This window comes from Vulpes vulpes, chromosome 16 (genome assembly GCF_048418805.1).
Source record: "Vulpes vulpes isolate BD-2025 chromosome 16, VulVul3, whole genome shotgun sequence".
Taxonomy (NCBI): domain Eukaryota; kingdom Metazoa; phylum Chordata; class Mammalia; order Carnivora; family Canidae; genus Vulpes; species Vulpes vulpes.
In genome coordinates this window covers 37406307-37432826 of record NC_132795.1, presented here as the reverse complement: position 1 = coordinate 37432826, position 26520 = coordinate 37406307, and the positions used below count along the sequence as shown (strand labels likewise).

General features: G+C 45.3%; 1 long non-coding RNA gene across 2 annotated transcripts; it reads right to left on the bottom strand.

Moving 5' to 3' along the window:
• Positions 1-607: 607 nt before the first annotated feature.
• On the bottom strand, positions 608-26419 carry LOC112922314 (uncharacterized). Of its 2 annotated transcripts, none has more exons than XR_011998066.1 (5): positions 26315-26419; positions 5929-6078; positions 5701-5829; positions 4984-5146; positions 608-2261 (listed from the first exon to the last, which is right to left on the bottom strand). It is a non-coding gene; the product is annotated as an uncharacterized lncRNA (long non-coding RNA). The 2 variants fall into 2 exon arrangements; XR_011998067.1 differs by having other exon boundaries at positions 608-4876; positions 26315-26413.
• Positions 26420-26520: the final 101 nt, after the last annotated feature.

Sequence of the window (26520 nt, the reverse complement as noted above, 5' to 3'; positions counted from 1 at the left end):
ACAAGCAGCCTCCCTGCTCTGATTGAGCTGATGTGGGGCTCAATCCCAGCACCTTGAGACCATGAGCCGAAGTTAGATGCTTAGCCAACTGAGCCACCCAGGTGCCCCAGTTACACCATATTTAGAAATTCATCCTGGCACTCTCTGCCTTTTGATTGGAATGTTTAATCCATATACATTTAATGTAATTACAGATTAGGTAGGATTTAGGTCTACTATTTTATTATTCGTTTTCTATGTGTCTTACATCGCTTTTGTTCCTCTCTTTTTTTGTAATTGCCGCCTTTTGCATTAAATAAGTTTGAATACGCCCCTTTAATTCCTTTGTTGTTTCTCAACTATATTTTTAAAGTTATTTTCTTAGTGGTTTTCCGAAAGGTTACTATTAGCATGTTAAAACAATCTGGTTTAGATTAATACCTGATTAATTGCAATAGTATACAAAACCATTGCTCCGATACATAGTTTCATTCTTTTTCTCTCTTTTGTGCTCTTGTCATACAAATTACATCTATATATAAGTAAACCTATCAGAAGTTTAATAAGTATTGTTTTATGCGGTTGTCTTAAATTATATGGAAGAGGTGTAAATAAAAATACACTTATACTTTTATAATTCTCATATATTTATTTTTACTGGTGTTCTTTATTCACGTGAATTCAAGTTTGGATCATCCTTTTATTTCAGTCTAAAGGAGTCCCTTGTATTTCATGCAAAACAGGTCCATGTGCAATAAATTCTCTCAGTTGTTTATCTGGGGATGTCTTAATTTTATTTATTTTTTGAAGAACAGTTTGCTGGCTCTCAAGTTCTTGGCTAATAGGGTTTTTTCGTTTTTGTTTTTCTTCTGGCACTTTAAACGTGTCATCCATCCTACCACCTGGCCTGCATGGTTTCTGTTGGGACATTCAACTTGCTGAAGATTCCCTGTGATGAGTTCCCTTTCTCCTGCTGCTTTCCAGAAGTTGGCCATGTTGGGTCTACCTGTGGTCTCTGAGTTTTTCTTCTGTGGAGTTCTTTGAACGTCTTTGATATGTAGGTTAATGTTTTCCATCAAAGTTGGAGCACACATTCAGTGTTCTGTAAAGTCCTGACAGTTCTACTTTAGCCTTTACTTCTTGCTTCTGCAGAGCCTCAAGGTCAACTGGAGATAGAGGGCAGGCCTGGTCAGATCTCCTGGGCAGGTGCACTGACCTGCATCTGAGCCAGGACTTCTCGGACTCCACTAACATGCTAGAGCTTTTCAGTGTCCTCTGTGGACATCTCGTTCACCAGTTTTAACTTTTTTCAGTTAAAACCTTGGGTCTCTCATTAGCCTTGACTGGCGTGACTGCCTTAGATAGTGATGATGCTAAACAGTTGTTGCTGATTGTTTTTAACAAGCCCATTCTGTTCGCTTCCTTGGCCACCACATATCTGGAGTGAGGGTAAGGAAAGTGGTTAAAATGCCACAAAGCTCCCTGTTCATACTGAGATTCAACTGTTTTTCTTGAATAAATACTCCCTGGATTGTTGCAGTCCTTTAGCTAATTTCCAGAACTTTGAAAAAGATGATTTTGACAATTTTTACCTGTGTTCTCTTTGATTGTTTGGCAAAGTGGAATTTCAAAAGTCTTACCCTACTATTCCAGAAGCATTTCTACAGATGAAGAAATAAAAGTTCAGGTAGATTAAATAGTTGCCTAAGGACACAAGAGCTGAGGAGCACCAAAGCCAGGATTTCGAATTCAAAATGTGTATTTTATACTCCACTACCTCTTGCTCTAAGAGTTTCTAGAACTTCTCATTAGATAAGCAGTAGTTGCAAAACCTCCACCATGAACGTGCTCACTTAGACGGCATTTCTCATAAATCCCTTTCACATCAAACCTCCATTCCTGAACTTTGCCTTGCTCCAGCAAGCCATGCTGTCTGCTGACCCACCAACATCATTTTCTATAAACTGTGTTTCTGTCACAGGCATTTTATTTCCCTCTCACTCTAGCTTTGACTCTTACTCAGCTGGAACTCTGTGCCAGCATCTCCTTCGCACTTACTGTAAAGGTGTCTCTTGGCAAGGGTTATTCGCAGGAGGAAAGAGTACCAAGCTCAAATAGAAGGTCCCTACCGGGCGGAATGAGTCATGCTGCGCCAGGGCTACCAGCCCGGGTGCCAGTGAGCAGCTGAGGAGCCGGTGCGCGCCACAGAACAAAATCATGCTCAGATTCCTCCTGAACTTGAAGTGTGCTTAAAACAGACCCCTGCATTCTTGAGCACTGACCTGTAATAAAAGTAATGGTAAACGGTAAATCTTTTACCAAGGGGCCCAGATGCACCATTTATTATAAAACCTGAAGTGTCAGGACGGAGAGGCATTTGCTGCAGTGGTGTCAATATTACTACAGCTCCCGACTTCTCTCTTTATGGGCTCAGTTGACCTGAAATAAGACCATTTCACATACTAACAGGGCATTTTTTGGTGACCTACTTGACCCTTGCCTCTGGCTCAGCAATAAGAAGTGGTAAGATGACATTTTTTCACAGAACAAAACCCAAAGAATTCAAGTTTAAGGGAGCCTAAATCCAACAACACCTGGCCTTGGGCGTTTAATCAGTTAACACCTGTCTCCTCCTACAGGGGTCCTGTGCCCTAGCCACACAATAAAATCATCCGGGGGCTTAAAATTCCTATTGACAAGGCCCTACCTCAGACTAAGTGAGAATCAGGAGTGCCCAGGGAGGAACCCAGCCATAGTATTTTCAGAATGTTCTTCAGGTGACTGTGGGAACCACCATGGAAAGATCCTAAGGATGCCACCCCCCCCACCCCACCCCCGAACTAGAGCGGATTAGCAAATACAAACGACAGGATCCTATGTGAGTCTGATTTCAAATAAAGAATTAAAAAAAGAGGGCAGCCCAGGTGGCTCAGCAGTTTAGCGCCGCCTTCAGCCCAGGCCCTGATCCTGGAGACTCGGGATCGAGTCCCACATCAGGCTCCCTGCATGGGGCCTGCTTCTCCCTCTGGCAGTGTCTCTGCCTCTCTCTCTCTCTCTCTCTCTCTCTCTGTGTGTGTGTGTGTGTGTGTGTGTGTTTGTGTCTGTCATGAATAAATAAATAAAATCTTTAAAAAAATTTTTTTTTCATTAAAAAAAGAAAGATGTCCCATGCAATATTTGGGGCACAGCTAAATTATTTGCTGTTTATCTGAAATTCACATTTAGATGGGTGTCCTGTATCGGGAGACCCTACACAGAACAAAGCTGGAAATTAGAAGGGGCAAAAATAAAGCTCTTCCAGCAGAGACCTGTCACTGCTGGGTAGGTTCTTATCTCGAAAAAAATGAGATGACCTGGAACATGACAACAAGGAAAGTTGCTTGGCCAGGTCAAAGCCCTCTGGAGAGAGTTTCCAAGTCAGGAGGAGGAGAGAGGGCCACAGGAATGTTCGGGGCAGGCTTCTTAGCGCCTGTCTTAGTTTGGGAGGCCTGCCCTAAAGCCCCACCACAGGCCGGGGGTATTCAACCACAGGCTTCTACTTCTTCAACGTGCTGGAGGCCAGGGGGCCAAGAGCAAGGTGTTGGCAGGGCTGGTTTCTCCTGGGGCCTTTCTCCCCGGCTTGCTGGGCAGGGCCTTCGCCCCGTGTCCCCACATAGTCCACGTTCCTGTGGCCCTGGGGGCTCCCCCTGTGCCCCAGCGTCCTCCTGGAAGGACAGCAGAGGGGATCAGGCCCCACCTGAGCCCATTATACCTTCCTTACCTCTACAAAGGGTCGCTCTCCAAATCCAGTCACGGTCTGAGGGGCGCGGCCTCCCCTCCCCCGCCCCGTCCAGAGCAAGGGGACCGCGCAGCCTGTGCCCAATGCGCCCTCTTTCCGTGGGTCCCTGTTAGGGACAAAACTAACACCCCCTGAAGGTCCTCGGGCCCTGGCCTCCCTGCAGGACTCCGCGGGCTGCGCCTCCAGCCCACGCCTCGTCCAGCCTCAGCCCGCGGCGGGTGGTGTCCCCGGGCCGGGTGTCCCCAACAAGGGCGCGGCCGGCCCAGGGCCCAGGGCGCAGAGGTCACGGCAGCACACGAGGGCTGGCTCGGGGGCAGGTGCCACCATCGGAGGGGAGGGGCGGCAGGTGCCACCATCGGAGGGGAGGGGCGGCAGGTCCCCGCAGCCCCGCCCGCTCAGTGCCCCCCCACCCCCACGCAGAGCCACACTGGGGAGGCAGGGAGGCTGGGGAGACGCGGTCGGTGCCCAGGGCCGCAGACCCAGGTCCAAGCGCACGAGGGGGCCAAGGCGGCCCGGGGTGGGGGGGCTCGTCCCTGCACCCCGGAGCCTTTGTCCCCGCGCCCCCGCCCCCGAGGGCTCCTTGATGTGGGGTAAATAAAACCCAGGCTGAGAAGTGAGCTTTCCCGGCTCGCCTCGGAGGAGGGCGGGGGGCGGCGCAGATGGAGCCCCCCCGGGGCCGCACCCCGCATCGTCTCAGCCTGCCGGGCCCCTAATTTACGGTCATTGGTCTAGTGGCTTTACGGGGACTTAGGGGACCGCGGAGGAGGAGCCGGCAAGCGCCGGAGATGATGGGTCCTGTGGGCCGTGTGCAGGTCGGGGTGGCCGCATCCATGCGGAGCAGGGCCCGGGCGGGGGTGGGGTGGGGTGGGGTGTCCCTAGCCGGGGCCAGGGAAGGGGGAGGCGGCCCGGCACCTGCTCCGGTGCACTGCCTCGGCCCAAACCGGAGGAACCCAGTGTCGTTCAGGAAGGCCCGGGCTGCACAGGCTGCACGTGTCGATGGGAGCACTAATGTGAGCGCCGCTGGGAGCACTTCTGGGAGCTCCACTGAGAGCTCTGCTGGGAGCAGTGGTGGGAGCACCGCTGGGAGCAGTGGTGGGAGCATCGCTGGGAGCACACTCCCTGAAAGCACAGAGATCCTTTGATCTGACCGGTTCCCCCCCCCCCCCCAGACATCAGCGCCTTGGGGGCGGAGGCACGGTGGAAGGACAGGGGGCTTTTCTGCTTACCATTGGGGTACCGGGTCGGGGGAATGCAGACACTGCTTACAGCTTCCAAGGGAAGGGGGGTCGGGGACTCACGGGGCGAAGCTTCAGAACACGCTTGGAACGACGTTATATTTGACAATCACCTGTGCAGGGTGTTGAGTTCTCTTCCAACACCCAACTAGGCCTGGAGGAAAACACGGTGAAATGAGAGCGGCTATAAGGCATTACCTGTAAGTGACAGGATTAGGACAACCGTCGCGCCTCCCCACCCAGCCCAGGGTTCACAGGGAGCTTGTGTCTAAAGTATGTAATGGGCTCCTAAGTGGGTGGCCTTCAACACAGACACGTTCCCATACAGGGGTTCCTAAGGATTCCTTCCTCCCTGGGGTCTGACCCACAGGTAGAAAGGTGAAGCCAAAACTCCAGGCCTGGCTCCCTCAGAGGGCAGGGATAGCGGCGGCAGGTCTCACTCCTGTTGTGCAAACCATGCACCACCATGTCCCTCAGCCCACAGACAGAGACAAACCTTAGTGTCCCCTGCGCCCTGCACAACGACCGGCACATGCAGGTGCATATTTAATAAGTGCAGTTTAATGAAACAATCCTTGGCCTTCTGACCTTAAAACAGACCTCTGTCCCAACCCCCAGTGATGCTTGTGCTTAGCCTGCAGCAGCAGCAGCCCCTGAAAGGCTTGTTAGGCCAGAATGCTGGGTCCCACCCCAGAGCGTCTCACTTACCAGGTCTGGGGCAGGCCCAGATGCTTCTGCTGCTGCTGCTGCTCCTCGGCAGCCACGGACTGTCTTCAAGAGGAAAGACCCAAGGCTGCCCGCCGCCACACACGCTTTTCATAACCATGCCCTGAAAGACTGCCCCAGAAGAGGCCATGAGAAAGAGCCGAGGCTAAAATCGTTCGCAGAGAGCTAAAATGGCCAAGAATGCTCTTAATCCAGTGCTCGGCAGCTCACCAGTTACATTGTTCGTCCAGTACTAGGACACGAAGGGACTCCAGAAGGCACTTCCACTGTCCGTCCTCTTGGAAGATCACAGAGTCCAGCTGAGGAGGAAATCCTATGTACGTAAGAAGATACGTGGTATCCGCAAGCTCCGTGGGAATTCTAGAACGGAGAGAGTAAGGTCACCTAGGCTAGCAGCTCGCAGGGCCAGAAGCTTTACAGAAACTCTACGTCTGGGCCCCCAAGGGATGGTACTTGTTGCTATAAAACTACCCCCACAAAATTAGGGGCTGAACAGTACTGTTGTCTCATGGTTCTGTCGGCTGACGGTAACTCCGCTAGGTGGTCGGCGTGGGGTCGCCCATCCTGTCCCGGCCAGACTGGGTGCCCTCCCGGGGAGACGGGACAACCAGGGGGGGGGAACCCCAGGGTCCAAGGCGGGCCTGGGGCAGGTGCGAGGACAGGAAGCGCTGGGCGCCTCTGCAGATCGGGCCAGCCATGCAGGGGCTGGCACTTTCCTGTGCCTCGCTTGGGCTTTGTCATTCAGTCTCTTACAAACGGGGAAGAGATGAAGGTTGGGCTCATGGACTTCAGATATTTAGACGTTCAGAGCTCAATGCCGTGTCAACCTTCCACTGCTGCTGGAAGGAGCTGGAATGGCCTAAAACAATATGAATCGTGCACTCACAGTTCTGGAGGGAAGGGGTCCCAAATGAGTCTCCCCGGACTAGAGTCCAGGTGTCGCCGGGCCTTTCTGAAGGCTCTAGGGCGGAATGCGGTTCTCTGGCTTCTCGAGCGCCCAGAGCCCAACCCTGGGCTCCTAGCCCCTTTCGGCCTCAACAGAGGTGGGTCAAGTCCTCCCCCACATCCCGTAACCCTGCTTCTCTGACTCCCGACCTTCGGGCCTCCTCCAACCCCTTGATTACACTGGGCCCGCTGGAGAATCCAGGATAGTCACCCCATTTTTTAGGCCATCTGATCAGCAACCTTTCCTCCATCTGTAACCCCAATTCCCTTTTACCACATAGCCAATTCGCAGGTCCCAGGGACAGGGATGTGGGCGCCATGGATGTGGCACACTTGGTCTGTTGACCAACGCGCCGTAGAACCTTGTTAAAGCTATGCTGTTACAAAATTTTCCCCAGTATTCTTGAAAACCAAGAACTCTACATGCCACTTATTTGTTTTCCCTCTTTTGGGTTTGCTGGAAATGGCAGTAACAATCTTGACCATCTGTCATTTAAACAAGGGAAGATTTGTTATTGCTTTGGCTAAAAAGGCACCTGTCACAACAGCAATGCTGTCCACCTCGGCAGACGGCGCACCTCTCCCGGAGCCGCAGCCTGCTATCCCCATGTCACCCCCCCCCCCAACCTCTTCCGACCTGTGCCACATGGTTCTCACTGGTCCTGTGTCCTGGCCGGGAGGCAGTCAAGAGGATCTGGTGATCTAATGGGGAGATAACATACTGATCCACAGTCCTGGGGCGTCCAGCCATTTGTCTGGGTCAGTTTTTTAGTTTCTGTAGAACTGGGTGATGTGTAAAATGACTCCTCACCATTTCTTTATCCATCCAAGCAATGTAACAGCGCTGCTGGTGCAGTTGCTAGCAAGCCAAAGGGCTGCCCTAGTTCCAGGAGGGCTAGACTTCAATCACCAAGAAAAGAATTGGATCGGCTTTTGTTTTTGACATCACAGGCATGGGAGATGAAGAGTTAGAATTTCCAGAGAATAAGGAAATAATGCAATTCTGCTTTTTAACTTTTTCTCAGTTATCTCATAATGTTCCTTTAAACCAGCAAGAGGATCACTCTGCCAATAACAAAAGGCCACTTTTTTTAAAGATGTATTTATTTTAGAGCAGGTGAGCACGGGCGGGGGGGTGGGGGTGGCAGAGGACGAGAGAAAATCAAGCAGACTCCCCAGTGAATGCAGAGCCTGATGCAGGGCTCAATCCCACAACCCCAAGATCACAACCTGACCCGAAACCTAGAGTCGGATGCTTAGGCAACTGCACCACCCAGGCACCCCAACAGAAGCCCACTTTTATTTATTTATTTTTTATTTATTTATGATAGTCACACAGAGAGAGAGAGAGAGAGGCAGAGACACAGGCAGAGGGAGAAGCAGGCTCCATGCACCGGGAGCCTGATGTGGGATTCGATCCCGGGTCTCCAGGATCGCGCCCTGGGCCAAAGGCAGGCGCCAAACCGCTGCGCCACCCAGGGATCCCAGAAGCCCACTTTTAAAATGGTGGCATGGCTACACAATTTCAGGAGCTTAGAGCAGCAAATGCTCTGTGTGTGAGAGAGAGAGAGAGGGACAGAGAGAAAGTCAGAGGTCAAGGTTGAGATTATAAGGGTGTATTAAGCATTTTTAATTTTTTTTTATTTTTAAATATTTATTCATGAGAGACATGGAGAGAGGCAGAGACACAGGCAGAGGGAGAAGCAGGCTCCCTGTGTGGACCCCGATGCAGGACTCGATCCTGGGACCCCAGGATCATGCCCTAGGCCGAAGGCAGATGCTCAACCACTGAGCCACCCCAGGCCCCTGTATTAAGCATTCAAAAGAGACTTTTTAGACTCCCTCAAGTAGCTCCCACTCATGAACACCATCCTTGTGTCGGGACTTTGCTGGGCATTTTAGGTATCATCTGTGATCCTCAGAATGACCTTTCATGGCAGGTGTCATAAACAAGGAAACAGGATAAATGAGATTAAGAAAGTCACCTGAGGTCACGTAAATAGCATTGAGAGGAAATAACCCCTTGGCTCCTGGCTCTAAAGCCCCTGCTCTGTCTGGCACAGAATAACTCACTGCTGGATCATCTAAGCCTATCAGGTAAATGGTGGCAGTGGAAATATGTGCAGCCGCCTCTGCTGGGGCTCTGAGGTCATGAGATTTTGTTCATGCCTCTGTCATCACTGAACTCCGTGACCCGCACTGACTCCCCCAATTTCCTGGTTGGAGGCCTGCGCAGAGTCCCATGACGAGTCAGCAGCAGAGTCCCATGACGAGTCAACTGTGAGGCTCCCCTGTTGCTGATGCCACATCCCTTCTCTCCGAAGATGGCTGTACCTTACATAAGACACAATGAAGAAATAAGGCAGACAAAAAGAAGAAATGAAGAAACTGAAGAAGAGAAAAATGAGAGCACACGTATTTGTGTAGGAAAGGAGTAGCTGCGCGTCGTAGAACACGCAAAGAGCCACACATAGTGTGCAAAGACAAAAGAGAATTGCTCCAAAAACACTTGGAAACTCTGATTTTACATTATTTACCAAGTCCTCTTTACACTGCATCCTCAGAGGAGATGTATCTTTGAACTCAACTTCAATATCGACCAAAACAAACAATTAAAACTGTCAATTAAAAACGAAGCCAAAACCAACAATGGCCCCGATAGTAGAGGAAATTTCTTTTGTGAATTAAGTTTCACTTAGTAATAAATTCATTCTTAAGGTCAGATTATTTCTTTCTTATTAAGGCCTTGGAAGCTTTTAGTTTACAGAAAGAGATTATTGTCGCTGGAATTCAGCTTTCCTGACAACTCAACATCATTTTAAAATCCAAGAATGCGTACGCCCTGCAGTAAGAGACAGCGTCTACCGTTATGCAAAACCCTGCGGTGGGCAGCTCCACTCATTGCCTAGGCCCCACGCAGTGCCCAGCGCCAAAACCTTACACAGACCAGTCCTGCAGAATAAGGGTCTCTGATTGATTTTATCCCCAAAGAAGCTAGAACATTGGAAGAGTCCCATAGTGATACTCGGTAGGTAATACTGGTTAAATAACTATATATGCGTGTGTGTGTATATATTCACTGATGCACAGAATTACATGAGTACATGTATTTTCCAAGGCAAAACAATTCAGGTAAAGCTGCCCTCTTTTCCAACACCCCCTTCCTTCAAAAATCCTTTTCCTGGGACGCCTGGGTGGCTCAGGGGTTGAGCATCTGCCTTCAGTTCAGGTCATGACCCCAGGATCCAGGATCAAGTCCTACATCGGGCTCCCTGCTTCTCCCTCTGCCTGTGTCTCTACCTCTGTGTCTCTCACGAATAAATAAAATCTTAACAAAACTTTTTCCTTTAGGTTCTCCTCTTGAACAGTGCTACTGACGTTAGTTTTAATTAGATTAGAATCTTATTCAAAATGCCAGGGAAAAGGAGACCAGAAGTACATCTGACCTTGGCCCCAAAGCTTCACAGATAGCCCCTAAGAGGAAAAGGAGCCAGGACAGATTTCAGCACCGTTTCTATGCTGTATTACGTCCCTAAAAACGGCAGCTCTGCATTAGAAAGGAACATGAATGCCATGACCTTCAGGGTTCTTACCCAAACCAGTCAGAGGGGCTGCAAAAGTGTTTGAAATCCTCTGCTTACTACACAGGGTAAACATTGAAAGTTGCCATTACAAACACAGTAAAATTTTGGTGTTAGCACTTTAGCATGCTTCATCTTGACTTCCCAGTTACTTTGTAAGTTTTTGAAAAATTAAGATAGGCATGTTCAGAGTCGGGATGATAGTAAGAGGTCAGAAAATGTCCAGAGCATATGGAGAGGCTAGGGCACTAGCCGTCGAGACGGCTCTAGGGGTGGAAAGCCCTCGTGAACGGAAATCAGCATAAGGGAGCTGGACACCACGAATAAAATAACTTCCTTAGAGGAAAAAAGAATGCCAGGGGAAAACTACCATTTACCCAAAAAATTATTACATACTAGGTAGGCCCTGTGTTAGGTACTTAGAATATACGAACATGAGATTCCACAGGAAGAATCTTTGTGTTTATTTTACAGCCATTCTAGTTACATTATATTTTTCTTGTCTTATCTTGTGATTTTAAAGTTACAAAAAAGGGGCACCTGGGTGGCTCCGCGGTTGAGTGTCTGCCTTCGACCCAGGGCGTGATCCTGGGTCCTGGGATCCAGTCCTACATCTGGCTCCCTGCATGGAGCCTGCTTCTCCCTCTGCCTGTGTCTCTGCTTGTCTCTCATAAATAAATAAATAAAATATTTAAAAAAAAAAAAGTTACAGGAAGAAAAAGAGAAAGAAAGGGAAAGAAAGAAAGAGAAAGAAAGAAAGAAAAGAAAGAAAGAAAGAAAGAAAGAAAGAAAGAAAAGAAAGAAAGAAAAGAAAGAAAGAAAGAAAAGAAAAGAAAAGAAAAGAAAAGAAAAGAAAAGAAAAGAAAAGAAAAAAGAAAAAGGAAACCAATGAGAAAACTGCATTTTTCCTAGAGGAAAATACCATTCCTCTGGGTCTGAAAACCTGTGAGCTAGAGACACATATTATCTGTCCACACACAATAAATATGGTGGGGTAGGCACCGAATAACCACTATAAACACTCACAATACAGAGCAATGCAGCCACCTGCAGCCCCAGCACACCCCACATGGGTGCACTTGGCAGTCCCATAAGCAGGCTTCTCTTCAACTGCCTACAGTGATTCTCCTCAGCTCCTGGCATCGTCCTCTGGGATCTTAGTTCCGCTGAGTTATCCTTCCTATTCCAAAAAATATAGCCCATGTTTTAAGTTTAGTAGTTTCATCAGCCTGGTTTCTGCCTGTAAAAGTTCCAGGATCTAAAATCTTCTTTCCATTTCTCTTCCTAGTCCAAGCTGGTAGTATTTCTACAAGTATAATTTTCTTAAAAGCTTTGTAAGTTTCCCATGAATCTTATTATTTTATTGGTATTTACTTCATTAGACAAAAGCCACATCAACAAATCTTGTCTACCTTGGCCTCCCTGGAGAGCTCCTGAGCATCAGCGTCTTTAATATTATTAGAATTCTTATTGCTTAATAGAAAGGATCCTTTAGCTTTTCTTTTGGTGAGGATTCAGGAGACACCACCCTCAATCCTTCTGGAGTCTGGATTTTCCAGTCAAATCCCTGGCCTCATCTTTACTCCAGGAAGTTTTTGTGACAGGGCCACGATTTTGACTTTTTCCTACCGTGGCCTTTTGTTAACTTCATGCATATCCTGTTGGGAGACACTGGTTGTATCTTCTAACCCAATAAGTCCTGCCTCCTTTTTATTTCCTCTAAGTTTTGCATGAAAAGTCATTTCTTCTATAGCACACGAGAGGCTGTATTTTGAGACAGACAGCTACAAGAAAGCAGGTGAAATTTTCCATCCCTAGACTGAAAACTCTTCAGGCCAATCCATCAGTTCGTTGGGTCCATTTTCTAGTTCTACATTGTCACAGGCAACAGTTTTATTAACAGTGGCTTCTCTTTGAGCTTTAATAGTCTTTCTCTCACTTTCCTTTAAGCTCTACTGACAACCTCCAGAGCCACCACACTTTTGCTACTAAGGTCTTCAAGGCCCTTCCTACGTGTGCCAGCAGCTCAGCTTCAAAGCTGCCGCCATGGGTTTTAGATCATGTTACAGTAATGCTCCATTTCCAGACTCCCCCAGTCATTTCTAGTCACCCGCTGCTATGAAACAAATCACCACAAAACTTTGGCTTAAAACAATATTTTATCATCTCTTCTGGTTCTGTGACCCAACTGGGCTTAGCTGGGTGGTTCTCGCTTGGGTCGTCTTCAGGAGCTTGCTGGGAGCCGGTGCTGGAATCATCTGAGGCTGTGCTCACTCCTATGTGTGGTGCCCGGGCAGGGAAGACTTAAATAGCTGGGGGCAAGTCACCTGGAGTTCCTCAGACACCTCTCCCCATCTCCCTGTGCTCTCCATGGTCTCTTGAGCATGGAAGCGTCAGGAGAGCTGCTCTTACTTGGCAGCTTGCAGCTTCGAAATTTGTCATGGTGGGGGAGGGAGAGAAAGGAAGGCAGATTTTGTATGTTTTATGATCCTATCTTAGGACCAGTGTCATTTCTGTCACATTCTATCTGTTGGGGCAGTCACAGAAGCCACCAAGATTCAAGGGAACAGAACATAGACTTTTTTTCCTTTCTTACCTAATATAGTGTATGATATACTTATGGGTTTTTTACATTTTAATTCCAGTATAGGCACCAGTGTTATATTAGTTTCAAGTGTACAATTGAAACTCTGTACATTACTCAGTGCTCATCGTGGTAACTGCACTCGATCTCCAACACCTATTTCCTCCATCCCCCCCAAAGACGTCCCCTCTGGTAACCTTGTTTCTTCTCTGTAATTAAACATAAACTATTTTTTAATGAGAAGTGTCAAACAATTTGCAGATTAGTTTTGCTTTGTTTTTTAGAGAAAGTGAGGGGAGGGACAAAGGGAGGGGGAGAGAGAGAATCTCCAGCAGATTCTCTGAGCACGGAGCCCCATGGCAGGAGGGAGGGCTTGATCTCACAACCTTGACTGAGTGCATGACCCGAGCCAAAATCAAGAGTCAGATGCTTAACCAATTGAGCCCCCACCCCCACCCCCCTGCTGATATAATTTTTAAGATACCACAGTTGGAAAAAGGAAAAAGGACAGAAAGGAAGGCAGGCTTATATGGCCCCAAATAGTTAGCAATCACAGTCACAAATCTGAGTGATAATGGTCAAAAGCAGCTCAGGGTCACATGCATTCAAATATATTATTCAAACTTTATATTCTCCACGAAAGACCTTTACCTTTCTTCATCTACTGAGAGAAAGAACACCAAAAGCTCCATCAGGAAAGCTAAGTTCTAAAGCAGGGATCAGCAAACTCTGGCCTGCAGGCCAAATCTGGCCTATGGCCCTTCTGTATGCCCCATGAGCTAAGAATAAGTTTACTTTTTTTTTTTTTAAGATTTTAAAGTAATTTGTACACCCAACATGGGGCTCAAACTCACAATCCTGAGATCAAGAGTCATATGCTCCACCAATGGAGTCAGCCCGGTGCCCCTAATTTGACATTTGCAAAGAGGGAAAAAGAGAAGAAACAGCAGCATATGCAAAGAGATACCATAGATGACTTGCAAAACCAGAAATATTTACTGTCTGTCCCGTGACAAAAACATTTGTTGGTTGCTCTTCTAAAGCACTTCCAAATGTGTCTTCAGATGATTACCACAGACAGAACAATCAACATACCTATGGGATGCTTTAGTTTTTTTCCTATAGGATGCTTTTAATATGTATATTTTCCATATTTCCCCATAACAGAGTAGCTACTATAACACAGAACCTTATCCTATTAATTATCCCTTTTCTAGTATATTCAATCTAGAATCTTTTTATCTCCTCTCATTTTTCCTTTATCCACCTACCAACATTCTCATCTCATAATAAACAATCCTTCCCCTACCACTCCCCTCAAGTTTTATGGGTGTAATTTTCTTTTCCCCTTGTGTAACTTCCCTCTTCAAAAGCAACATGTGTTTCTTATTCCTAAATAATAGTTGAAAAGGCAACCTATTGAATGGGAGAAAATATTGGCAAATCATATATTTGATAAGGTATTAATATCCAAAATAGGGGATCCCTGGGTGGCGCAGTGGTTTGGCGCCTGCCTTTGGCCCAGGGTGCGATCCTGGAGACCCGGGATCGAATCCCACATCGGGCTCCTGGTGCATGGAGCCTGCTTCTCCCTCTGCCTGTGTCTCTGTCTCTTTCTCTCTCTGTGACTATCATAAATAAATAATAATAATAATAATAATACCCAAAATATATAAAGAATTCATACAACTTAATAGCAAAAAAAAAAAAATCCAATTAAAAAAATGGGCAAAGATGGGTTCCTGGGTGGCTGAGTCATTTGAGCATCTGACTCTTCTGCTCAGGTCATGATCTCAGAGGTCATGAGACCAAGCCTTGCACTGGGCTCTGCACTCACTGGGGAATATGCTTAAGATTCTCTCTCTCTCCCTCTGCCCCCCCCTTCCCCTGCTCTTTGTCTCTAAAATAAGTTTTAAAAAATCTTCTTTAAAAATGGGCAAAGAAAGGATCCAAATAAAGACAGTTTTCCAATTAAGACATACAGATAACAAGCAGGTACATGAAAAGGTGCTCAACATCACTAACCGTCAGGGAACTGCAAGTCAAAATCACAGTGAGATATCACCTCAAAGCAGTCAGAATGGCCAGTACTAAGAAGATAAGAAATAACAAGTGTTGGTGAGAATGTGGAGAAAAGAGAACCCTCATGCACTATTAGTAAGAATGTAAATTGGTGCTGCCACTGTGAAAACAGTACGGAGTTTCCTCAAAAAATTAAATATGGAACTACCGTGTGATCCAGCAATTCCACTTCTGGGTATTTAACTGAAGAAAACAAACACTAACTCAAAAAGACATATGCACCCTCATGTTCACTGTAGCATTACTTACAATAGCCAAGACATGGAAACAATTTAAATGTTCATGGACAGATGAATGGAGAAAGGTGTATACACACACACACACACACACACACACACACACACACAGAATTATTCAGCCATAAAAAATAATGAAATCTTGCCACTTGTGACAACATAGATGGACCCTGAAGGCATTATAAGTAAAATAAGTCAGAGAAAGACAAATACTATATGATCTCATTTAAATGTGGAATCTATAAATTGACTTTTTAGGATGAATTCATAGATACAGAGAACAGACTGGTGGTTGCCAGAGGCAGAAGGTGGGTAACGGGTGAAATGGGTGAAGGGGATCAAAAGGTACAGACATCCAGTTACAACAGAAGTAAGTCCTGGGAATGCAATGATGAATAGAATTAATACTGTATTGCATATTTGAAAGTTACTGGATAGATAAATCACACACACAAAAAAAGATGTTACCTGTGTAGGGTGACAAATGTTAACTAGCACACTGTGGTGATGATTTTGCAATAATACTTACAGATCACTTATTAAATACCTGAAACATGGGATCCCTGGGTGGCGCAGCGGTTTGGCGCCTGCCTTTGGCCCAGGGCGCGATCCTGGAGACCCGGGATCGAATCCCACATCAGGCTCCCGGTGCATGGAGCCTGCTTCTCCCTCTGCCTGTGTCTCTGCCTCTCTCTCTCTCTCTCTCTCTGTGACTATCATAAATAAAAAAAAAATAAAAATAAAAATAAAAATTTAAATACCTGAAACTAATCTAATGCTATACATCAGATTATATCTCAAAACAAAAAAAAAAAAAGAAAGAGAGAGAGTAGTAATAAATTCCTTCCTCTCGCAGGTCACTCATGACGCCACCCATTCTCTACTTCCAGCCGCTTTCTTTACACCACCACCCACGTCCTGGCCCGATTCCTGTAGAACGTCTATGTTAGACTATATGGTCCTTGAAAGTCTATGCCCTTTTGTGTAACTTTTCTCATGCCATTCTTATATCCAGAAATGCCCATTCCGTCATTCTTATCATCTTGAGAACATGCTTATTCCTGTGTCTTGTACTGATTCCTGCTCACGTCCCTGATCAGTGCTCTGCAGCCCAAGGCACCCCTGCCCCAGGGAGATCCAAGCAGCATCTATTCTATTCTGCTTTGGTATTTACACACATCTATTTCCTCACCTAGGAAAGTTCCCTGAGGCCAGGACGTATTTCTTATTCATTTTGATACCTAATAAATATACAAATTTTAAAAAATGAGTGAGTGAATGATCCTAGCTCCTTTTGGATCTTTCCTGAAAATCCCTCCTTTCCCCAAAATTCATCTAGGGATTCAGCTCTGGTGTTCACCTTGATCTCATTCTCACTCTTAGGGCTTTTCTATGCCCAGAGCTCCTAAAACCTGGGAGGAATCAGCCAACATTCTTTCTGGCAATTTTATGGCCCTAGTTTCATTCAATTATTTTCTTAGCACTTCAAAACTCCACCTGTCCCCCAAGATGACTTTCCACGTAGCCTCACTCGAATGCGTGCCTTTCAACATAACTGCACACCACATATGCACCTGTAAGACCACCACCTGCGTTTTCTTGCTCACCTTTTCTGATGTTAAAAATATACACGAAACCTGACATCACAACCACCTTTATACCTCCAACTGTTTTTTCGTTTTTGGAGAAGGGGAATATTGTTTTTGCATAGTCACAAAAACACTGGGAAAAAGACATGGGGCGGGCAGGTTATGATGAAAGAAAAATGAACGTTGGACCCAAATGCCCGGAAGTCATTTTGGAACTTGCATACTAACGTTTGGGATAAAGTGTGTGATGTCCGTGGGAGTGGTGGACCTTTCTGCTTCTGGAATCTCTCTACTTATGGTATGACTCCATTACTAGAGAATGTCTAACTGTGGGAACGGTGGCTTTGATTCCCTAAAATAAAACAGTAACAAGACGGGATCCCTGGGTGGCTCAGCGGTTTAGCGTCTGCCTGTGGCCCAGGGTGTGATCCTGGAGTCCCGGGATCGAGTCCCACATTGGGCTTCCCTGCATGGAGCCTGCTTCTCCCTCTGCCTGTATCTCTGCCTCTCTCCCTCTCTCCGTGTCTCTTATGAATAAATAAAAATCTTTTTTAAAAAATGGTAACAAGAAAAAAGAAAAAAATGGTAATAAACTCAAATGACAAGGAAGGGGTCATAACACAAAATGGGGGGGAGTTTAAGGAACAGTCAGTTTGAGCATAATGAACTCCATCGGGCTTAACCCTCACCAGCGGTTAGGGAAGGTATTAGTAGTTGTAACATCGATACACATAATAATTATTAATATTACTCAAAGACAACTGAAACCCCAAGGTTAAAATGGAAAAAGCCCATGTCTGTAGTAGGTAAGGTCACGGATAATTTCAAAATCTAAAACTGAGTCCAGGTAGTGGTTTACTAAGTTTCCACAGAGAAAAAGGTACTAAGTTACAAGCCAGTAGGATGCATACTTGGAAATTAAAACTATTTAATATTGACAGTATTTCTAAATTGAAAGAATTATCACATCTATAATGCTTTAATGAATTGTTTTCCTTCAATAATATTATTTATATACATGTGTGTATCCCTGGTACGCGGTGGGTGTTCAGTAACCTGATGATTTCTGTAATGGTAAAACACAAAACCATTGTTTCTTTTCGACCCAAAGCAAATAGTGTAACTGACAATTTAACCTTTGCAGTGTGCTAATATATCCAAAGAATAGCACTATTTAGAGTATTACCTTAATAATATGGTTTAGGTAGAGGACAATCGACTACAGGTGATCCTTGAATACAGGTCTAAACCGCAAGTCCACTCACAGGTAGATTTTTTAAATATAAATACAGTACAGTAAACATATTTTCCCTTATGATTTTCTTAATATCTTCTTTTCCCTAGCTTACTTTAAGAATGCAGTATATAATACATATAACATACAAATATGTGTTAATGGACTGTTTATGTTATCAGGCTTCCAGGCAATAGCAGGCTATTGGTAGTTAAGCTTTGGGGAATCAAAAGTTATACATGGATTTCAGCTGCACGGGGGGTTGGCACCCCTAGCCCCCATGGTGATCAAGGGTCAACTACTAAAAGTTAAGATGGATTAGTGGGAACACTGTATACTATATATTGATAAAACATACATGTAGTAAAAATTAAGGAATAATTTTTTTAAGTAGAGATATAAAAATCTAATAAATAAATGCTAGAACAATTATAGCTGATCATTTAAAATGGAGCAAACTAATCTTAATGAAAGTTGAAGCCAAAAAAAAAAAAGTATTATTTTCAAATCGTTTTAGCTTAGAATACTCGTTTTAGATTTTTTTTTTTAACATTTTATTTATTTATTCATGAGAGACACAGAGAGAGGCAGAGACACAGGCAGGGGGAGAAGCAGGCCCCATGCGGGGAGCCTGATTGGGACTTGATCCCAGGACCCCAGGATCACGCCCTGGGCTGAAGGCAGATGCTGAACTGCTGAGCCACCCAGGCATCCTAGAGATTTTTTTTTTCTCTTAAAGGATGCTATTAACACTACAAAAAGGCTACAGAACTGGCAAAATGCCAATATTTAAAAATGGGAAGTTTTTAAGATTAATAGGGTAACATTAGAGCAATTATTTTGTACATACAGAACACTTAACAGTGCAAGTTCTAAACACATCCCTTATCCTATTCCCATTAGAGAATTAAACAGATACACTTAAACAGTAGTATTCTTGCAGTGGGTGTGTGTGAACTTTCATTGTACAAGTCAACAAATTTGATCTGAATCATAAGGAAAATGGATTGATCCTGTGATAGAGTTCGAGGTGATATTTCAAAGCAGTCTGGGAGGACGCCTCCCCAGAACACTTCATCCTATTAATTTTTGTGTGGAATGCTGGGAGTTCTCATTCTTCCCTTTGATTCTCTTTCAACTACAGAATTCTTTTTTTTCTCTTGTTCTGTTTCCTTGTTATTTTTTAGTTTTTTATTATGGAACCTTCCAAACATACAGAAAAGTAGAATTAGTATAAAGAACTGCTCTGTTGCAGTAAACTTCTGTGTATCAGCCTTAATAATATTTTTCTGTGTCTGTCTTCTCAGACCAGGGAAACCAAAGCAAAAATAAACAGGACTTTCATCAAACTAAAAAGCTTTTGCACAGCAAAGGAAACCATCATCGAAACAAAACTGCAGCCTACTAAATGAGACGTGATATTTGCAAATGGTATATCTGATAAGGGGTTAATATCCAAGCTATATACTGAAATCATGCAACTCAGCATTAAAAAAACAAATAATCCAATTAAAAATGAACACAGGACTCAAACACACGTTTTTCCAAAGATGACATAAAGATGGCAGGCAGACACATGAAAAGATGCTCAACATTACTCATCATCAGGGAAATGCAAGTCAAAACCACAATGAGATATCACCTCACATCTGTCAGAATGGCTATATCAAACAGACAAGAGATAAGTGTTAGTGAGGATGTACAGAAAAAGGAGCCTTCGTGTACTGTTGGTGGGAATACAAACTGGTGCAACTATTGTGGAAAAGCACAGGGAGGCTCCTCAAAAAATTAAAGACAAACACCAAATGACCTGGTAATTGCACTTCTGGCTATTTACCCAAGGAAAATAAAAACACTCACTCAAAAATATATGTTCACCTTTATGTTCACTGCAGCATTATTCACAAAAGCCAAGCTATGGAAACAGCCTGAGCGTCCACCAATAGGTGAATGGATAAGACAGGTGTATGTCTACACAATGGACTACCACTCAGCCATCAGTCTTGCCATTCATGACAATGTGGATGGACCTAAAGGGAGTTATGCTAAGTGAACTACATCACACAGAGAAAGACAAATATGTTTCACTTGAATGCGGGATCTAACAGCAAAAACAGATTGACAAATACGGAAAATGAGGGATTGCCAGAAAGGGGGGGGGGAGACTGGGAAATGGGCAAAATAGATGAAGGGTAAGATTAAGAGGTACAAACTTCCAGTTATAGAATAAATAAGTCACGGGGAGGAGAGGTATACAGCATAGTGACTAATACTGTAGTAACTTTGTGTGGTGACAGATGGCGACTACACCTACCGTGGTGAGCATTTCACAATGTATATAGTCGCCAGATCACTACGTTGTACACCTGCAACTAATATAATACTGTATGTCAACTACACTTCAGTTTAAAAAGAAATAAACCTCTCTGTCACCCAGGCTCAACAAACGCCAACACAAGGGCAAGCTTGTTTCACATATCCTCCCATCCATGTACATGCCTCCTGCAGAGCATGGGTGAGTCTGAAGCATAAAGCAAATTCTATACATCATATTCCTTCACTGGTAAATTCTCTATATGCATATCCTAAAAGTAGCTTTTAAAAACACAACTAGGGGATCCCTGGGTGGCGCAGCGGTTTAGCGCCTGCCTTTGGCCCGGGGCACGATCCTGGAGCCTCAGGATCAAGTCCCACAACAGGCTCTCTGCATGGAGCCTGCTTCTCTCTCTGCCTCTCTCTCTCTCTCTCTCTCTCTCTCTCTCTGTGTGTGTGTGTGTGTCTATCATGAATAAATAAATAAAATCTTTAAAAAAATAAAAAAAATAAAAACACAACTAGGATAATGTTATCAAATATTAACAGTTCTTTAACTTCAGATGATCGGTATTTAAATCCCTACAGGAGTCTTAGAAATATTTTTGTATTGATTAAATCAGAATCCAGATGAGTTCTGCACTTGCAAAGGACTGCTAGGTCTCTTGGTAAGTTTAACAGAAACGAAAACATGAACTCAAAAAGATATATGCACCCCATGTTCACTGTATCATTATTTACAATAGCCAAGATATGGACAAACCAAAGCATTGGTTGGTACATGAACAGTTAAAGAAAACCTGATATATATGTATGTAATGGACTATTACTCCACCATAAAAAAAAAGAGGGAAATCTTGCCATTTGCACCACCACCAACCTTAATGGCATTATGCTAAGTAAAGTAAGTCACCCAGGGAACGACATATATACAATATGATCTCGTTTATACGTGGAATCTTAAAACACACACACCCAAAAAAACTGAGCTCACAGATCCAGAGAACAGATTGGAGGTTGACAGAGGTCAGGCACAGACAAAATGAGAGGAAAAGTCAAAACGTACTTCCATCTATAAAATAAGTCCCGAGGATGTAATGTACAGCACAGTGACTACAGTTAATCATGTATGCTGTGTTGTATAATCGAAGTTGCTGAGAGTAAATCTTGTCACAAGAAAAAAAAAATTTGTTTGTAGCTCTGCATGGTGAGGGATGTTAATAGACTTGTCCTGGTGTTTGCCACATACACAGATATGGAATCATGCTATATACCTGAAACTAATGTTATATAGGTCAATTATACCTCAATTAAAAAAAAAAAAAGCAAACAAAATGGATTGAAAATACAAGGTGATACCTGAGCTAGTAGAATGAAGGACAGAGAAAAATAAAAGTCCTAATGGGAGAGGAAAACGGAGTCATAATTAAGAAGAAATATGTGGGAGGCTGGAAATCTCAGTCCAGCAGGTAATGACGTCAGCCCAGAAACTCTCATGTGTTCTCCAGAGAGCTGTCAGTTTCAGGTATGAAGGAATCCAATTCGCCACCAGTCCTCTCTTCACGTGGGATGTTTGAAGACATGCCCCTCAGTCCACAAAGATTTTGAGACTATAAAGAAAACTATCAGTGTGGGTAGAGGGAGGTGCAAGAAGAGGTGCATAAGGAAAAATTTTTTAAAATATTTTATTTATTTATTCGTGAGAAACACAGAGAGAGAGGGAGAAGGACAGACACAGGCAGAGGGAGAAGCAGGCTCCCTGCAGGGAGCCCGTCATGGGACTTGTTCCCAGGGCTCCAGGATCACGACCTGGGCTGAAGGCAGCGCTAAACTGCTGAGCCACCAGGGCTGCCCTGCATCAGGAATAATAAAGTACACAGGCTCCTGATCCTCATCTTGCCTGTTTAAGCTCTCCTTGGTTTTGATGTGACATGATGTGAATCATGTTATTTCCTATGGTATAATGTATACAAGAGCCATAGTGATTTGCTACAAAGGTGATCTCAACAGTTTCAGAAAAGGTTTTAACCTATAGGTTCTCCTTCCCTTTTTTCTTGAAAAACAATTTTTTTGGGGGGAGGGGGAGACCAGGTCATTTGTCATGGACAATTTATCGATGTGTATTTTGCTAATTGCAAACCCTGTGATGGTGTAACATGTTCCTCTGTCTTAAATTTCCTATTAATCAGCAGTCGGATCTAGAAGCTGAAGGAGAGTCAAGTTCAATTACCTGAATTTCACGGACAGTGTTCTGTGCTTCTACTCCAACACCGTGGGTGCAAAGGAGGTTAGGTGGAGACTGATCAGGGGGTTCGGGTACCGTCAGCCTGATCCGTGCATCAAACAGCTCCCCATCAGCATTGCCCTGAATAGCTTTCCCAGCCACTGGAGAAGCCTAGCTTGGTTCGTTCACTGCTGGGAAATGGTACCATCCTACTTGTATCATGCCACCTGCATCTGTAAGCTGGAATCATAGGAGAATGAGAAAATGTCCTTCGCAAGCATTTAGCTACCCTGAAGTATAGTTTGTGCAATGCAGGAGAAATACTTGATTCTTTCTCTCCTGCACTCGGTCCCTGCAAGGCTCATCATCAGCTGTCCCTGACCTGCACCATCACAACCACCCAACACCTCGGCTGCAGAGACAAGCATTCTCTGAGGCCGGCTCCACACTCTACTGGTAGTGCACTCTTGCTTCTTTGATCTCCTACAATGTTTGGAACATACATCCCCCAGTATGTGTTACCTCAGGGCCCTGGAGAATTCTCAAAGACTGCAGAGCCAGACATTACATTTTGTGCTGCTCTGGTAAGACTGAACCTTTTTTTTTTTTTTTTAAACAAAGGTACAATTGCAACAAAAATCAAAGGGAAAAAATGGCTTTTACTTTTTAAAAAATATAACCACAATACCACTAGTGGTTCTAGCGCAAGGGCTCTACAGTAGGTTCCTGAGTGGAACTCAAGTCGGAAAACAACCCCTGTGGCCCACTGGATAAGGTTTACAACATGTTACTATCATCAAAAGACTATTAGAAATTTCTGTTAGAATGTGCATTCCATCAAGGCCAAAGATTTGTTCATTTTAGCCTTCCGTGCAGCCCCACTGCCTGGTACACAGTAGGTACACAGCATATTTGTTACATAACTAGAATGAATGGATTTACCTAGAACTTACTTCTTCTGCATGAGTTTCATTCACTAAAAAAGAAAGTAAAGGGAGATAGGATTCTTATTCTGACAAATCACCTGAAGTCTCATTAAATAGTATATAAATGTTCCTCTAAGAACAGGAAAATATATCCCATTGGCTTATTTGTTTTTTTAAGAGTTTAGTCAGCTCTTTGTGCCGTCTAATCGGGTAACCTCAAGTTCATGTTACTACTATGACAATTAGCCCATTCCTTGTTATCTACATGCTTTTCTGCTTAATAGGGGCTTTTAAATATACTACGTGCAACCAGCTGAATGAAACAGCAACCTCTGAATCTTAATACTTTTTTGTTATGTTCAAAGTGGTATGAAATGCACATAGTTGTGGCTTGTTACTCAACCAGAGAGCAGTGAGATTTTTCAACTATAAAACACAGCATTACAACTACATGAATGACCTAAATTACCAACGTCCACAGGCACTCCTTAGTCCTTAATTTATATGACTGTTCCGTGACATTTGACGCTATTTGGCCTCCCGAGAGACCTGGATCTGCGTGACAAAACACTCCCGATTTTATCATTATAGAAGTAACAGAATTTGAAACCTAACTCAAAGCAAATGGTGTCTTTTCAGAAAGTGGTGTTTGAGGTTGAAAAGGAGAACTAAGAATTTATCCTTTAAAACCAACACAAGACTTTTATCTTAGGTTTGAACTTTGTATCATTAGGTGTCAACAGCGTAGCGTAAAGGATCCTATTCAAATTGAGTAGCCGGAAATGTGTGTAGGCACAATTCCATTACATCCGAACCAAACAGCACTTTTAAAATAGATAACTGTAAAAATGAAAATTTAAACTAACCAAAAACATACACAACTCTCAACCTGACATAAGCAAGCAGACTACAAAGTAAAGCTAGTATTATTTCTCTTAAACTAATTCAGGGGACAGCCCCAGCATATTAGTAGCAGCCAAGACTAAACTGAAGGGTCAGCCACCCAGAGGACCGCCCAGTACAACTGCTGTCACTCACCTCCAAGATCCCAATTCCACCTTGCCACCAGAGGCAATGAACTTAATCGAGAGCCTTCTCTAAGCTACGAGAGCCAGTCTAAGTGTGCAACAGGCCTCCACCTCCACTTTCCTGCCAGGTCTCAAAAGTGAACTAGGTCACCAATGCTTTTCCCACCCGTCCACGTTTTGATTAAGCACTTCATGTGGTATCTTTCTAACCGCCTGTTCCATTGGGGACGCGACCTAGTCACACAGTTTTTCTGCTTTCCCCGTGGTGCCCAACCAGGATGATGATTCAGCCCAGGTCGTGATCCTGGATGATTAAGTGTTTAACAGAAACACTTAATGAATTGTATTAGACAATCGTTCAGGTGATTTTAATATCTTTGCCTTGATTGTCTAGGTAATCAACGGTTCCAGGGCTTTTTAGATTTTTAGATTCGTTGATTCTAACTTATTTTTGACGACGATGGTCCTACTTCCCTTTCATTGCAGAATTACAGAGAAGTATTCTCTTGTCACGTTTCTTTACGATGGAGAGGGTGGGGTGTACGAAGCAGCATGGAGAGAAAACACAAAGTCACAAAGAAATCTTGCAGCCGTCTTGGCACCTGGTTCCTATACACCGAAGAGCTAACCTCTGCTGTCAGGTTCCTCTGGCAACAACTCTTTTGGGGTTACTCCCCAAGACAGGGTCTGGGGTGCACCCTTGCTCATCCGTCTTGTCTACCTGCCCAAAAGTAATTTTATTTTTAAATGGCTTATTAACATAGTTTTTACATGTAAGACTAAATCAGGAACTCTAACTCTGGGGCATTTGAAGCAAAACTGTTTCCAAAGACCCTTCTCCAGATGTGCCCTACACAGTTAATACCCGTGCTTCCAATAATTGAGGGTGACATCAAGAGGTCATGACCGTACCCCCGTCTTTCCTTTGGCAGAAACCTTGAGACCAGCACCCAAAGTAATGCCTTATTCTTTCCCATCTGTGGCCTTTGCTAATACAAATTACCGAAAGTGCTTGAAACCCAGGTCTTGAACGAAAAGCTCCTTGTGCCAGATAAATGTCAGAAATACCGGACCTTGAGTTGTACTTGTGAGAAGGCAAATTCATCTTGTAGGAAACTGTCACAAAGTCAAAACAGGTTCAACAGGCAATTTTTCTGTGGTGTGCACAGGAATAGAAAAGCCAAAGGCGGGTGGATGGTGGGGTGGGCACACGGGGCTGCAGCGTGAATAGGCCCGCGGCATCACGAGTACGGCTGGAAGCGGGCGCTCCTCCTGGAATTCAGGCAACAGGAGACACGTATGGGGGGAAGTCCCCTCGTGTACCTGACGACCCCAAAGTGTCCCCATCATGTGGGCGATACAGTCACGGCTGAAATGCCAGACTGGGGAGAGCCAGAGCACGGGACCGGGCCGTAGGGCCGATCCACCTCGGAGCCCGGCGACCCGGCGACGCCGACGCCGGCAGGGGCCGCCCGCCCAGGTGGCAGGCGGGGCGCTGGGACCCTCCAGGCGCTGCCCCGGGGGGCGGGGAGGGGGCGGCGGCCGGAGAAGCACCGCGGCGCGGGCACAATTTTATCCGTTTCTCCACGAATCCCGACGTGACGTGGCGCCCTGGCATCTGGCAGAGCCCCCAGCTTACGCAGCCCTCCGGCACCAGGGCCGTCCCCGGGGAGCAGATGGGGCCGCGCCGGCTCCCGCGCCCGCGCTCCAGCCCCACGCTCCAGCCCCACGCCCGCGAGCGGACGAGGGCTCCGGCGGGCGGCGGCCCTTCTCCTTAGAGCACCCCCACACGGTTTTTTTTTTTTTTAAAGAATCACCCCCCCCCCCCCCCCAAGAAACATCAAAAAACCGAACCGCAGGTTCTGTGACTGGGCCCATCCAAGACCGCTCCGGAAAGTCAAAGGCAGCCTGCGGGTGGGGGGCGGACGCCACCGCGCTCCACCCACCCGCCTCGCCCCCGCCCCCGCCCGGGGCAGCCGGGTCACCCGGGGTCGCCGCCCGGCCCCCGACACGCTGCCCTCCCGCGGCAGAACGGCCCAGACGGCGGGGGAGGGGGAGGA